This window comes from Elaeis guineensis, chromosome 8, assembly GCF_000442705.2.
Source record: "Elaeis guineensis isolate ETL-2024a chromosome 8, EG11, whole genome shotgun sequence".
NCBI classification, from domain to species: Eukaryota; Viridiplantae; Streptophyta; class Magnoliopsida; order Arecales; family Arecaceae; genus Elaeis; species Elaeis guineensis.
Genome location: NC_026000.2, coordinates 137,455,487 through 137,473,037, shown reverse-complemented (window position 1 = coordinate 137,473,037; position 17,551 = coordinate 137,455,487). Strand labels below are relative to the sequence as shown.

The window sequence follows — 17,551 nt, the reverse complement described above, 5'->3', positions numbered from 1 at the left end:
TGCTCATTGTCCGTCTAAATAGATCGTGACCGCCGATTCAACGCGTGGCCAGTCCGCTTGCAGCGACGCTGCATCTGAACCGACGGGACGGCAGATGCAGCGCTCGCACGATGTATTCTATGTATGCGAGTTGGAAATATTACGGTCGGCCACGGTTCTGTTATTACGTGTTCCCTGTTCCCCAGAAGAAATAAAATGTTTGTATTTATAAAATGGCAGGCATGGTAAGTATTTATGGAGTTTTCGATTGGGAATATTGTGTGATAAATATATTTGATGAGAATGATTCATTAGCATGCATGCTTTATGTTGCTGCTACTGCGAATAGAATTAATCTCTTATCCATCTGAAGTTTGAGAGGCGTTATTTTTTTTGAAATACCTGAAAAGAAAGTCTAAATCCAACCGGATATTCTTCGATCGAAGACTTTATGCTATTTTAAGTCATTTGAAGCTTAAGAACGGTGGAAGAAATAAAATTGGAAAGAGAATGTATGATCTAGTTTTTTTTTTAACAAAATTTATCTAAAAATCCCTTTGCTCCCATTATACAAGGAAATAGTCATAAGTTATCTTCAAATTCAATGATCCAAGCCGAAAATCCATGCTCACTGGTCCAAGGACTATGGGTTATGGGTTATAGACATCATTTATGGATAGGGACGGCAAAATTAATCCGATCCGATGGGTATACACCCTACTCGAACCCGGTCAAACCCAAAAAATAGGGTTTGACTGGGTTTGGGTTCGAGTTTGGATAAAACCCGAAAACTATAGTACGGATATGGGTAGGGTATGGGTAGTACTATTTTCTATCCGAATCCGATCCGAACCTATGGATATGGGTAATATCCGAACCCATATCCGAATATATATATATATGTATATATATATATATATATATATATATATATGTATATATATATATATATATATATATATATATATATATATATATATATATATATGTATATATATATATATATATATATATATATATATATATATATATGTATGTATATGTATATATGTATATATATATGTATATATATATATATATATATATATATATATATATATATATATATGTATATATATATATGTATATATATATATGTATATATATATACATATATATATATATACATATTCGAATATATATATATACATATACATATACATATATACATATCCGAATATATATATACATATACATATATACATATCCGAATATATATATATACACACACACACACATATATATGATCTCTCTCTCTTTCTCTCTCTCTCTATATATATATATAATTATATATATGTATGTATGTATATGTATGCATGCATATATGTATGCATGTATGTATGTGTATGTGGTAGAAGTGTGTATGTGCGTATGTATGTATGTATATATATATAATTGGTAATTCTATTTTTGATTGATAATATGCATAAAATTATTTTACTTTTTTTTTTGTATAGAATGGATGGGTATGGGTTGGGTATGGGGCGGATATGGATTGGGTATGGGGAAATGGGTTACCCACGGGTATCTCCGAACCCATTGGGTATGGGGATGGGTATCTCTTTTCTTACCCGATTGGGTATCGGGTAGGGTTTGGGTATAGGATATTAAGTTCGGGTTTGGAGATGGATAGTATACTACCCGGCCCAAACCCTACCCATTGCCATCCCTATTTGTGGATGCTAGGTATGCGATTTTAGCTCATATGCTCAAGATCGAAGGAAATCGCCCAAGATTTTAGGAGATTTCATTGAATCAATTTTTTCTTCTTAATGGCCTAATGATTTAGAGTTCATCTTATATCGTCAGTATGAGTTCGACCTCAGGGTTGGCGTGCATTTGAGTTGGAGGTCTGATTGCAATTGATGTCAGAAAATCATCTTATCGGGACAAGCTGGTTCTCCGATCTTCCATTCCCAACATCTGAGAAGATCCTTTAGTGTTGATGTAGATTCCATATGAGTGATTGGTGATGGATCCGAGATGAGTGCTTAACCTCTATCCAAAGTAATGGAGGTCGAGATTGATTGATTGGTTGATTTCCCCTACTATCCTCAAAGTTTTTCTAGTCTCTTTGTAACATCATTTATGCAATATAATGAAAATCTAAATATCTGTCCTATTTTAATTGCCATTGTATAATAATAATAATAATAACAACAACAACAATAACAACAATAACAACGGTATCAATGGCTGTTATAAGCACATTTTGATGCAAATCTATGAATAGAGTGAAGAAGTCCATGACTAAGATCAAGTTAGGGGAGAAAGGGACAGGCTATGGTGAGATGGGGATCCAAGTTTGGACGCAACTGGAGGGAAAGTGCAAGAGCAAGATAGGTGATGTGGTTAGAAAGCCTTCAAATTTCAAAAAGAGCAATTTAATTATGCTATAAAAAAAATCAAATTATTTAATAAAAGATTTTATATTAAAGTATAATTTATGTGTTTGATATTTGGCAATTGAGATGGTAATGTTTGAAGAAACTAATTTTTATAGTTTTTGCAAAAATATTGATAATTTTCTTAGAGTTACCATTTTTTTTTTGAGTTATTCTTGGTTTTTTCTTAAATTGATGATTTAATAATTAGCTTTCATGATCGAACCAATATAGATCTATTTAATTATTATCAAATTATCATAGATTTTATTATTTTTTCTAGACTAGTTATACAAAACTTTGTGTTACAACTAATAATACCATATATTATTGTTGGTGGTAACATCATTTGCTATTATTTGTTGGTTTTGTCTTTCAAAACTTCTCTTTTAATTTTGAAATAAATAGATAACAAATATTTTAGATAGCTTTTTTGTGTTTTTTTTTTTCAATCTTTAACTTTTTGAATACTCCCTGAATTTTGGATGAATTTGTTAGATTTCTCATAATTCTAAATCTCGCTTGTAACCAAATACTTTTCAAGTTCCAAACTAATTACTATTTTCCTAAATGCCACTTTTGAATTATGCTTCTTACTAAGCCATTTATCAGATGATGCTACAAGACATATTTTTCTTTTTGAAAAATGCACCTTTTTCCCTTTAAAATCTTGAAAGAACTTCTAAGGGGGAAAAACCAAAAGCAAACATCAAAAACATTCTATTCATCTTTCATAATTCGGCTGGCTAAAATATGATGCCATTTAGCATTATCCAGTTTTCACAACTCATCTAATCTATTTCATATTGCAAACTTATATCCTATGTTTAGTTGTGATCATGAAAAGATAGATGGATAAGGTTGAAAAGATAGATGACTTCTATTCATCATTTGGTTCAAAAAGTTATAGGAAAGATGGATAAAAAAGGACTATCTATCCATCATGATCCGCGGAAGAATAAATGGAGCATTGAGAGATGAATTTTCATATTGACAAAATTATCTCTTATTAATTTTTGCTTAACAAAACTATAGCATTTCTTTACTTTTTCATTCATATTATTTACATATATTTTTATATGTACTATTAATCATATACTATTAGATTTTATTATTAATTATTTTAATTAAAAATTATCTTTTATTTCTCTATTATATTTATCATTTTTTATTAATTATTTAAATTAAAATATAAATTAATCAGTTATCTATAAAATTAATATATATAATTAATTTATTAATAATTAATTTATAAAATTATGTATTAGATAAATTAAATTTAAATTAAATATTTAAATTATTTTTTATATAATTATAAGTTATAAAGATTATAAGTTTATATATTGTTCATTTCTCCGGTATAAATAAGTATTATAGATTGATAATAATAATATTTTTATCAAATAATAGTTTAATAAAAATATCATATAAATGTTATCCATTTTTCTTTTCATTCCTGCAAAATTAAATAGAGAAGAAAATCATTACCATCTTTTATTTCATATTTTACTCTTTTTTCTTTTATTCATCTTTCCTTCAACTCATACTTCATATCCAACAGGGAGTAATCTTCGCCACTACAATGATGTAACAAAACTTAGAAATAATTCCATCTCAATAAAATTGGATGGTAAGCCTCCCCTATCTTTTCTCTTTTTTTAAAAAAAAAATAACATATACGGCGTGCGCACAGCCTAGAAGAGAGTAGTTTCTATGTTTGACGCCTACTTTTACTGATACTAAATTAGATTCCACAAAGGTTTGGTCTCCCAAAGGTTAGATCTAAGAATCAAATTGGGAAATAAGAAAGGGTGGTCCATGTTAAAAGAGAGGACTCATGATCATGTCTACGCTGAAAGGATGGTCCATAATTATCTATTAACTTAAGTTATAATAGCAGAACTGTCATCACCTTACTCTAGAAAAATCCAATGAACAGCTAGGCCACGCAAATAGCAAATATTATTTCTATTATAATAATTTTAAAGGTGGATAATGGTATTATCATCGGGAAGACAGAAGAGATTCCATAAAAAAGATCAAGGACAATTTTAATCTAATAAAATTATAATATTTGTCATTCTTATAGCTCAAGAAGCTTAGGAAAAGGTGGATTTTTATACGAGACTAACTCATCTTTGGAAAGGGATTAAGGTCCCGGTTACTAGGTTGAGACGCTAAATTGCGCAATGAAATGGGTGGTTCACATTTAAGGATGGCTCATAGCTCATGTTCAAACCTACAAGCATGCCTCAAAATATATAAGATTGGTGAGGCTGAAGGGAAGATTAAAAAGATTAAAAAGATCACCTTTGCTGTAGATTTTGAAGTATTAGAAGAGGGCTATCCTATTTTGTAGCCCAAAATTATCTATAAACTACCATCTCATTTTAATTCAGATCATATCATCTCTTGTCACTTGGGTAAGAGGATGTAGATTTAAGTTTAAGAGGTATCAGCCTTCGTTTCAATCCTCAATTATTGGGTTCGTGACAGGTGGTTCAGTTCACCCGGGGGCTTGGACTCCGGCCTAGATGATAAGGCCTATGGAATGGCGGGTAGGGATTGGCCCCTTTCCATCTAAAAAAATATCAAATAATCTCGTAAGAAAAAGGCAACAGCTAAGACGAGAAAGAATAAAAAATAGAACCTTAATCAGAAAAGATACCAAGGAATATCTTTTTTTTTTTTTTTTAAGCAACGGCTAAGAAGAAGAAGAAGAATTTGAATCTGAAAAAAATATCCAATAATCTTATTAAAAAAAGGGCAACACCCAAGGAAACGATGGGAATGCTTGAGCTAAGAAAATGTGTGCATCAGCACCAACGGATTGGGGACTCGCCGACCTAGAATTTTTTAAATTGCTTGGTCATCTAATACTAAATAGAGAATTTCAAAGAAGGCATAGTCCTACAGGGAGCAAGGTTGTACCGGATTTACCTTCCTCCATGCACATTCACCGTTAGATCATCCAATGGTTGCTTTGAAAGCCGTACAGATGAGGAATGACAGAGTTTGGAGTGCTTTGAAATATGTGCGGTGGGGGATCCAACGGTGGATTTTTGCAAAGGAAGGTGATCCTTCTTTTCCGTCAACTTCCGCTGGCCAAGCGGGATGGGACCAGGCTCGAACCCAATGCATAAGTGGGCCAGCATTGGTGCAGCTGCACAAAAGGAAGAAGGCAGTGGCTCCAAATGCTCTGGAACCCTAGCTTCTGTTGGAACTGGATTCCAAAGGAATTAGCACCCAAAGGTCAAGTTCTAGGTACCAAGTTGGGGAAGAAGGGTGGCCCAATAGATAAAGTAAATATATTCATGCTTGCGAATGTGAAACTAAGCACATGGTACAAGATTTTGTGGGCAGGAGGAGTGGTTAAATGAGATATGCTGTCCTTGCCGGAGTATTAGGCTAGAACTTGGTTCTCTTAAACTGACCAAAACTTATGACCTGTGGCTTGTTTTGTTGCTGATATTTTTGAGGCTTGTGACCAACCAGGCTGAAACTTCACAACCTGCTTGGCTTCCTAAGTTGCACAAATGCATAATGACAAAGGCATCTAGACTTACTGAGGGATAGAGCCCAGTTCAATTAACTTTAACAAGTACAAGAAGACAGAGAGGCGGCTTGAGATGGGAGAAGGCCTTCTCCCAATGCATAAATAGTTCATTATTCAAACACCACCTTTTTCTTCATCACTATGATAGTTCTATAAAGCCATCAATAGTTCAATGTTCGAGTTTTTTTTTTTTTTTTTTTCAATTAATATGATTTCTCAAGAAAAGATTAATAGGCAGTGGGCTACACAGTGGGATGGCATTTTCTCCAGGATTTAAGTCCAAGTCTGTAACACAATCAAGGGATTTACCATCTTGGGGTGAGGCAGCACCTCCAATATGAATGATCTTATCGCAGATGTGTTTGGTGCAACGTTCTTACTCACTGCCAGCTGATTTAACTAGCAGCAGAGGACCTCATATATACTTGATGCCTGATGATTACTCGGGATTAGATGATAAATCAAGTTCATTTTACAATAATATATCCAGAAATGGCAAATAAACAATCACCATAAAAACATTGCTGATGCCAAATGGATGTAAGCCCTGGTGATATTTTAGTTGCAGCACATTTTGATTTTAAACTGCAAAAGCACTTAAAAGGACACAATGACCTTATGACAGCTTGTGAGAAAGATCTAGAGAGTTCAAATAGCTTGATTTAAGGATCAAGCAAAACATAAAAGACTGGCATATGATGATTAAAAAAAATAAAAATAAAAATAAAATTTACATGATTTTGCCAACGGAAGGCCTCCCAACCACTTCAAAGTCAAAATCATCAACAGCATGCCAATCATCTGATTCCTCATCAAACAATATTTTAACTTGAGGCGTGCAATGGACTGCCTTGTGATGATCATCCCCTGGAATGGGTTTTCTCGATTGATCCCACTGGTCGGAGGAAGAACTAGAATTGACTTGGCCTCCCTCAGCTAATAGCAGATCCATGTATCTCTCCATCAAAACAATATTACCATCACCTGTCTCCCAAATGAAAAATCTTCCATTCTGGACTGTTTTTCACCACCAGTGGTATTGCCAACATCGTCAGCTACCTCAGACCAGTGACCAATGCTATGCTGAGATGTTGTCTTGGCAATTGTTGAGGCCTCTTGAGCTCGATCATCCTCTAGTTGAATGTTACCTCTACTCATCATCAAAGGAAAGCTCTCTGTCCCAAAGCTCGGGGACTGAGTATCCACCCGATGCTGCATCTCCTTCAATTTTATATGCATTGAGTCCACAATCTGCAGAGAGACTTGTTAGTAATAGATGATCCATTTTCATGCCTCAACTAGAAACTCAGAATATTATAGCACCTAAAATGGTATCTTTCGGAAGTTTGGAGTGTAATAAATTTATAACATTCAATAGGGGAAAAAATCAAGTATATTAAACACCTTATGAAGCAAATCTTGAAAGCTTCAAGAAAATATGGATATTCTCATAAATGTTGCATGAAAAAAGCATTAGCATATGCAAAAATGGATTCCAAAATAAAATAGTGGTGACCATATCAAAAATAGGTAAATATTTTATAAATTTTTCAGATGAAAAAAAATATATGATCATTTGACAAGCCTGTTACCAAGTCTGCCAATGCCCCAACTCCACCACTCTCTGGAAAGTTCTCTAAGAGTACAAAATGTGAGAAGCTATTAAATGTCATTATTCTATCCATATTTAGCAATACATGAAAATCCCTACCAGTTGAATGAAAACAAGAACAAACATAATACAGAATGTTGGTACAAAAAAACTAAAATAGGTGAACAGAAAGGATGCATGAAAAAAATTATTTAAATATCTGTGGTCCAGGTAGGGATGATCACAGTGAGCTTCATCATGGCAGGAGTGTACAGAGAAGGAGAAATCCTGATACATATCTCTAAGTTTCACTGCCTCTCAAAACCCCAAATAAAAAGATGATCCCCAAAACCCTAGAATGGGTGAAAAAATACATGCACAGATACCATGTCCAAAACCTGCAGTAGGTCTCAGCCCTGGGGATGAATTCCTGAGGGGCACTATGCCTGTGCATCCTCTAGATACAAGATACAGCATAGCAACCAGATTTATGGCTAGGAGGTAAAATCAATGCATGACCTTCATAGTTACTGTAAAAGCCAAGGGCCAGACTAAATAAGTGAAGTAACTTTATGGATCTGTTATGGGAACAAAAACCAAACTTAGCAATATGCAGGAGGGAACAAAATCTATTTTCACGTACCATTTGGGAAGGTTGGACAAAATCTTAATTCTACTCAAAGTATTGGAAAAGAAATCGATTTTCTTTTTTCTTTGTTTTTTTTTTCCAATAAAGAAGCCCTAGACACCAGGGAGCATTTTAGTGGTCTATTAGAACATAACCATCCACAATATATTCTTTCCTCTTAAATTCCTTACATTGCCATATAACACCTCATAATAGGCAAATGGGATCACAAGATTCACAAAAGGCCATGATATACTCCCTCTTAAATAAGTCATGTTGATTGGCTATATGCTAATCCGTGAAAAAAGTTCAATGCCAGTGACTAGAAAATAGCATTAAATGAATTGCTGAGCAGGGCCCCAAGATGTTGAGAGAGCCATGTGGTCTAGGAATTGAAAATCTCAGATCCTTCAATATGTGCAAAGAAGAAAAAACTTGGGAATGAGAATGAGAATGAGAACGTGTGTGAGACAGACAGACTGACTGATAGATAGATAGATAGATAGAGAGAGAGAGAGAGAGTTCTGATATTGGTTTGCATGGAAAGCCCATTTCTCAGACAGGCGATGCAATATATGAACATGTTTCTCTGCACCAGCAAATACAATGCCAGAAAAGGTCATTTGATAATCGTGACTGCTGTAAACATATTTATATTTTCAACTTGTGCTTTTTCCTTTTTCTTACTCTTTCACATCTGTTATCCTTCATTAAAGTTTTATCCAAGGTTTCAAAAAGCGGTCGCAGTATGCAGGCAATCAAAATACTGCATAAAGGCTAAGAGTGGTATACAGGCACTTAGGCAGGAACCCATGCGGTTCATATTTAAAAAAGTAATAAATAAATTAATAACTGATAAAAGAATGGAAAATTTAGAAATAACACAATAAAAATTCAACAAAAAAATAGAGGAGTTGGAGGGCACATATCTAGGACTTGGGTTTATGCAGGCCATTTGCACACCCACTATGTAACTTGCCTACATATGAAGGCAGCTTAGACCCTACAAGGAGTGATCAGGAGGCTGCATGCACATGTGCGGCTGCATTGACTACTTTTTTAAGTTAGAACAATGGTTTTATCTAGTATTATGATGTTGGACTGATTAATGGACCTACAATGCATGGAAAGACCTGGACGGTTTAAAATACTGGGTTTGGATCAAGAAATTGCTTTGCTATCCTCCTAAGATGGCCAAAAATGATGAAAAATGCATCCAGAGAAGGAGTATTTGTGATGCTTCATAGTTGTCCTACAACAAAATTCAGGTTATACATCTCATACTCCTACGAAAAACTTGAAGAAAATGAGGTATAGAAAAGCAGAACAGGGATGCATGCTGTTGAAGAGATCAAGATAATACAACACAGAACAAGCAGAGAGGGGGAGGTGGCATGTGCTAGAAAGGGATAAAGAAGGGCCGAACACAGACAACATAAAAACCTCTTTGAAATAATTCATGTATAACTAATTTTGATCTAGCCCAGATAAGCCCTTTTACAGGCTGTTCATGACTTACACAAGCTAGAACTCTTTGAAACCAAGTGATCAATCTCTATATGGACACTCAAAATCTTTCCTAAATTCAGGATCTCACAAAAGTGTATACAGAAAGATAACTAAAACAACAAAATATCAAAATCTTAACAACTTCATGACTTATAAAACCCAACTTATATATAAAGTAGGATCCTTGAACCAATCCTACTTATAACAAGACTTTACAACATATTTCAATTTTACCCAAATAAAAGTTCCCAAAATACAGTAAAGTCTAAACTAAACTATATATATATATATATATATATATATATATATATATATATTTTTTTTTTTTTTTTTATGCCCATCTATGTGCCATAGTTATTTTGCATTTGGTTAGATATATTCAAGTGAAGGTTCATAATTAGTTTGTTGAAGACTTGGGCTCAACTGATGTAAGCTCAGAAAATTTGAAGTGCATCTAATGCATCTTGGTACCAGAAATAAAAGTCTTATACTCTTATTCATGATAATTTATACTAAACTAACAATATGCTAAGTGTTAAATATAAATGCAGAAGAATGAAAGGAAGAAGAAACTTTTAGAAGAAAAATGAAAAGAAAGAAGACTTACAAACAATCATGAAAAGATGATGCATTAGGAAACAAAAAATGAAAAACTAATTCTTATGCATGGAACATAGTTTGTTGCAAAACATCCAATCAGCAAATTAGATAACAATGTGTTGCAAAATAGGAACACTTTGTAGAGCATGATGTAAGCTCCAGCATATCTTCAATAAAGAAAAGTCACAAGGTTGTCAATATTGACAGCTGCAGATTTTCTGTTGTTTTTTGAAAGGAGTTAAAAAGTAAGCCAAAGATTCACTTAAGTTATGCTAGTTAGATCAAACAATCCACAAATAAACATATTACCACTACAATACAACATCAATCATATGAAAAATCTTTGATTACAGACTCAAGAAGGAAGAAGCAAGATTGCTCAGAGCTAACTAATGTGGATAAAAGAACATTACAAAACTACATAGTATATATATTGAACAATTTAAAGTTCAAACATTTACCTGCTGGGTCAATAAGTGCTCCATGTCATTCCTATTCAGACTCGGATGCAATAGTGCAAAGTATATCTTCCAAAAGCGTTCCTCACTCATATGAGTTGGACAAAGGCTGATCCTACGAACTGTTAAACTTGGAACCAAGCGTTCAACAGTTGCTATATGCTCTTTTTGAGAATGAGACATATAAAAATCTGCAACAGCATAGATTTAAAGCATAAAGTCTCCTTTTGCTCTCCTTTCATGTTATCTTGTTTCTTAATGAGAAATCAGTTACACATTACAATACTAGTTGACATATGCCTTAACAAACACAGAGGAATCTCAGTCCCTCGATCTATTCTGAGCCATTGTTTCCTTAAAAATATTTTTTGACATGTAATCTAGAATTCATTTGCACAAAGTTACAACTACCAATATGCAAATCAGTCTTTTTAGTAAAAACAAGTTTTATTAACTTTTTACAGACATTGAGGCATATCAACACACACTATTTTATTAACTTTTTACAGACATTGAGGCATATCAACACACTATAACTCTATAACTAATCTGCAACCAACAATGATTTGATGAAACTTGCTAAATCTTTGCTAAATATTATGTTTGACTCAAAAGCTTTTTTGTATAAATACCAAACATACGTAATCATGATGACATCATGATTTGTTAATATGAGTTGTCAAGGAATGCGATGAAGTGGTTAGGTGTCCAAGTGTCCAAACACATCGAACACCCGAAGGTCGAAGTGTCTAGGTAACACCGCATGTGGGACTTCTATAATAATTTACTATGTAAACTAAGGTTTGCCTTACTGATGCATACCGACTGTACCAGTGCATATCGACTGTACTAATAATGAACCGGTATGCAGTATGGAGGCTATATTGACACTCGATACACCGAACCGGATACCATACCGGGCATACCGACACTATAAATTGGCACCGAGATGGCGAACTTTATTCCAAATACTTAACAAAAATAGATATGGTAAAATAGAAAGAAAGAAAGGATTATTAAGCATGAGCAAATTCAAGCATCAATGGGTTAAGATGAACATAAATCATACAGTGGAACTAGTAATACAGCTTATGACTCAGTGAAGTCAAAACCAAAGGTAGAGCTAAAGCCATGCGAAAAAGGAGAGGCATCAACTCCCACCTAAAATAATGAAATCCTTTTTACATGTGAAAAAGGAAGAGAGTTACACCTCACCCCTCCCCCAACTCCAAGTGCCTGCACTCCCCTTCAAGTTTTTGATGCAACCAACTCTTTCTTGCACCTCTTGGCATCTCGGCCCCCCCTTCCAATCCTGCTCTCTTGGCTCCAGAATTTTCAAAGAACTACATAATGGTAAACAAGACTACAGTGTTTGTCTTTCTCGCTTGAATTAAATATTATGTAATGTTATTTATACCAAATTGGCTCCAAGGATCCCAAATTGGAAGCAACAATTCCAACTTTTTCACCCAATTTTAGTATAATTGCAAATTTGCAATTTTGTTTTACAATGTCTTATGTCTTTTCTGTGATTTTTTGTATTGGATTTGAGGATATTTTTGAGTTACAAAGCTGCTGATTTGCAGTTGCAACTTTCTCTTCTTGTGCATGCAGGAACAGTTCATGGTGGGCGGTGCTGTATCTTGACAGTAGGTGATCAAAGTCATCTTGTGTACCATGAGAGGCTTGAGCTGCTCAAAGGAAAGCATCACAGACATGCCTCAACTAATGCGGCCATTTCTCAACCAACCCTCTAAATTTATCATATTAACTTTTTCTTTTTCTTATTTGCCAATCTGTTCTATTTTAGATAAATGTGATAAAACCACCAGCATCAGTTAAATATCTTTTCAATGAATTCCACCTTCGAAGTCATACCACAAAGTTATTAATTTGACGTCCTTCCGAAAATCTATTACAGAAAAAAGAAATTAACGAAAGCTAAAATTTTTCAACAATTCCACCAAAACTCGAAAGACGATTCTGACCAAAGCAACGAGAGCAATAGAAATTACCATCATCCACAGGCACCGGAAACTCCAGCCACAACTCGGGATACTCCACGAGATCCGTAACAAGCTCCAGGACCTCCTCGGATACCCCGCCAGTCCTCGATTCTCTCGACCCCCGTTCCCTATCTGGCGGCGGTGGGGGGTTGCTGAAGGCGGCCGCCGGCGCTGAGAGCCGCGACAAGCCACTTCGGAGGCCCCCTCTGATCTCGGCGACATCAGAAAGGACTCCGGCGCGAACGCGAGAGGGGGTGCGGGGGGAGGGCGGTGGGGAGTCGACGTGGGTGGGGGCGCGGACGAGCGGGGAGAGGAAACAGGCGATGTCGAGGAGGTGGCGCGCGAGCTCGGAGAGGTCCTCCCTCACACCAGCGAAACCTCGCTCCATGGCTAGGGTTTCGAGGGCTTCGAGAGGAGGAAAGAGAGGAAGGAGGAGAAGAGAGGATGAGGAAGAGTTCCATGGGAGTCTGTTAGTACTCGGAAGTCCGTGGGAGAGAGTTCGGACGTTATAGCGGCTAATTAATCAATATACAATAATTATTATAAAAAATATAAAAAATTGCTAATGAAGCTGCTCCCACTTACCGCCAGCACGCACCCTCTCGGTGGTCCGTGTCCCACGTTAATGTGGTCCCACATATCAGAAGTGGTGGAATTTGGGTACCACAAAAGGAGGTGTCTTTTATGTAGTTTATAAAGGCAGATGCTTAATGCACCAGGTTTCGAAAACCCAGCTTTAATACCCTACCAGTGACACCTCTTTTGGGAAGTGGGTTTTCACGTGGGTGTTTGGGATGGGTGTTTCATGTCAATATCAGTTATAATTGTTCGTAAAGAGTCGTTCATACCCAGGAGAGAGTCATGATTGAGTTTACGATCTCTTTTGTGGGAGTTACTCTGGTCTTTTTGTTCGTGGGGAAAGCTGAACTGAAAGCTACTTGGCTTCGTGGTCCCCTCGAAAGGACTCCGCTAAGCAATGAAACGTAGGAGCTGCAATGCTGCGTTGCTCCATGACCAAATCAGTAAACCAAAGAGAACTACTGACCATTTTGTTCTTTCACCAATTTTTGGTTTGCTGAAACCAAATGCCATACAATTTTTAATTTCCTTACTGGTCATCGACACGCACCCGGTCACATCCCCTGGTCTTTAAGGTAGCGGACAGAAACCTTAACGGGCCTGCAAAAATCAACGATTATGATGGCTGTATGATCGGCTCTACGAAGCTTGGGGTGCAAATGGATTTGATTGAACTGAGTTGCAAGTGACCCTAACCAATATAGTTTTTTTATCGGATCCTAATATTGAACTCAGATCCAAATCAATCAGATTTGGATAAAATCTTCGACCCAACAGACGGTTCAGATCAAATCAAGTTAATATATCACCAATCCCAATTTGAATTTAGATTGAATCTAGATCAAATGCAGCCAACTATTCTAATTACAATATAACTAACTACTATTAACCACATAAAATAGTCAGTAACTAATATTGCTCTCAAAATAAATTAAGATATAAAAATAATTTTAAACCTATCTTTAGATTAAAGGCATTGCTGATACAACTCTTAAATCACAATTAAGAGGCTCAAACGATTCGGATCCTAAGGGTATAATGCATTCGGATCGGATCCGATCCGAATTCAATAAACCCAAATCCAATCGAAAAAATGAATGGATCCAATTTTAGACCCAGCTCTGCCCTATGGATCCTTTAAAAGTTGGATCAGATCTAAATGGGTTGGATTGGGTAGGGTCACAGGGCAACATGACCCGACCCATTTACAGCCTTATGGACCATGCAGTTAGGCAATAAAATCCTCCAAGGAAAATTTCTGGAGCTGCTCGCTTGCATTTCCCAAGTCTGTTTTCTTGGTTTCATGCCTTTCGAGGCAGCCATCCACAGGTTCGGAGCGATACAGGTTGCCATCAAAAAGTAATATAGGATGCTGAGTGGCCAGCAACAACACAGAAATGACAAACAATTTTGGATCAAACATCACCATACTGCATTGAATTTATTGGGACGAATATAACTCCCTGATTTGATTGAATCAGTAGTTCTACTGACACCAGGGGGAAAAAGAAAGAAAAATATTCATGCAATTTTACCTGAAAGTATCGTCATCTTCAACCAGCTTCTTGAGCAACCAACACAAACATCAAGTTTGTGCATTCCTTGAACAGAATTCAGTGAGAAAATTGCAATGCCTAATATATTTACTGATTTACAGGATAAACCAGTAAGGTTCCTCCTTTCTCTAATGAAAAAGGAAAAAGTTTCAATAATCATCAAATAGAAGTACAAACTTCAGTATCTATTTTACAAAATGTAATACAGACTGAAGCTAACAAGAACGAAAATATCATCCTCCATATCAAAGTTCCTCCATGACTGAAGCTAACTGTAAGTTGTCATTACTATTAATATTGATGTTATTTATCCAAAATAATAATTACTACTGCTGCTGCTGCTGCTGCTACTGTGATTTATAATGTATTATTTTTATATAGTTAAAATAGTAACCGTATATCAACCATACAGTCCCTTGATCATCTGCATACCCTCGCTGCTTTTTCAAACCCTGTAGAAGATGGAACGTAGGTGAAAAGAACAATCAGAATTGCGAGTGTCCATTAAACACTGAATTAAGCAACAAAAATCATATGACCATACATAGCCAAAACAACTTGTTATATTAAAAAATTAGTGACCTCTTTTATTTTTTTCTTTTTGATGTCGGGCACAAGGTCTAACAATGCAATTTTCCGCACTTTTTCATCCACATGTTAGCCCAACAGGCAACATATTGATCTAGAATCAGCATCTGAGTTGAAGAAGCCACATCATATATGAAACCGACCTTGAGATCGACCATTCTAGCTATACAAAAAATGATTTGCCCTATCTATCATACAAAGTTGATAGTAAGAGCTAACAAAAGCACAGCTATTGGTATAATCTATCAATGAAAGCACTCCACAAGTAAACTTTTGTCTCAGTCACAGTGCTGAAAGCCAACCCTTGTTATCATATGAACAGAACCATATTAGAAATCAATGCCAAACTTAAATACAGGTTAGCGCATTTCACAAAGACTGACATGTGTGACCAAATTACAGCATACAGATAACCAATTGCACCACTAAGTTATCAGAGCGAAGAAAGTTCGCTTTGAAATTTGATGATTAACATTTTTGAATCATCAAAAACAGAAGATAATGGCAACCAACAACACAAATTTATGTACAACAACTAAATCAATTTGTGAGATAAAGAAGTAAAAAAATAATGAAAATTTCATTATGAGCAATTTGAACGGCATTCTTGTTATCACAAAATAATGAAATTGATCGATCTTGAGGAACCCTCATTTTAGATACCAGCCAACGAAGCCAGATGATTTCAGAGACAGTATCAGCAAGAGCTCGATATTCTGCTTCGGTGCTGGAGCGAGAGACAGTTGCTTGCTTTTTACTTTTCCATGAGATTAGGAAATCACCAAGAAGGATGCAATAACCGGTTGTAAATCGTCGATCATTGATGTCGCCGGTCCAGTCTGCATCACTATAAGCACGCAACTGAAAATTAGATGTGCGTGGTAAAAGAATGCTCTGAAAAAGATGATCCTTTAAGTAGCGAATGATACGAAAACTGTTGCATAGTGACTAGTGTGAGGTTTGGCCATGAATTGGCTAACAACATGAACTGCATGAGCTATATCAGGATGAATTATGGTCAGATATATTAACCCACCAACAAGTTTTCTGTAGAGTGTAGGATTGTTAAGAGGTTTTCCATCATTTATACCAAGTTTGACATTAACCTCTAAGGGTGTTGCGGCTGTTTTATCATTAGTTAATCTTGCACGAGTTATGAGATTAGAAGCATATTTAATTTGAGAAAGAATTAGACCGGAAGATTGAGTAGTGACTTCAAGGCCTAAAAAATAGTCAAGAGAGCCCAAATCTTTCATTTCAAATTTGCTATGCAGTGAAGCTTTCAATTTCAAGATACCCTCAGAGTCCTCTCCTATTATGACCATGTCATCAACATAAAGAAGTAATAAGATGATGCCTTTGTCAGTTTTTCGAATAAACAATGCAGGATCATATGAGCTTTGAGCAAAGCCAAAAGATAAAATGGTAGAGCTGAACTTGGAGAACCATGTTCTTGGTGCTTGTTTAAGCCCATACAGTGCTTGACGAAGATGACATACTTCATTAGGTTGGTGAGATACTCCAGGTGGTGGGGTCATATATACCTCTTCCTTAAGATGGCCATAAAGAAATGGTTTTTAACATCCATCTGATGAAGTTTCCATTGTCGTACAGAAGCTACTGCAAGGAGGGTTCGAACAGATGTCAGCTTGGCAACTGGAGCGAAAGTTTCTTTATAGTCAATGCCATGATGAAAGAGAGATGGATGAGAAATGAATTCCACGATTGGATTAAAGAAAAAAAAGGATGAATGGCTCTGATACCATGACAAAATATGAAGAGAAAGTGAATTCAATTGTATTAATTGATTTTCTCTGTACATGATTTATATCATATAAATAGATTCTAGAAAGAATAAACAAAAAGGTATATAAAAGAATATACATTGAGCCAATTTAGGATGGTTTTAATTGTGATTTGATTTTCATGATTTGATTTTCACCGATAGAAATTTACTATATTGATCATATTTGATTTTCACTAAAATGAAATTTACGATATCTGACAGATTTGATTTCATCAAAATAGAGATTTATGATATCATCCAACCCCCCTCCCCCCACCATCTATGGCTCCTC

General features: G+C 35.5%; 1 non-coding gene across 1 annotated transcript; it reads right to left on the bottom strand.

The window, feature by feature from the left end:
• Positions 1–6,514: 6,514 nt before the first annotated feature.
• Positions 6,515–13,251, bottom strand: LOC105049428 (uncharacterized). Its single transcript, XR_012133911.1, has 3 exons — positions 12,760–13,251; positions 10,748–10,935; positions 6,515–7,209 (listed from the first exon to the last, which is right to left on the bottom strand). It is a non-coding gene; the product is annotated as an uncharacterized protein (transcript).
• Positions 13,252–17,551: the final 4,300 nt, after the last annotated feature.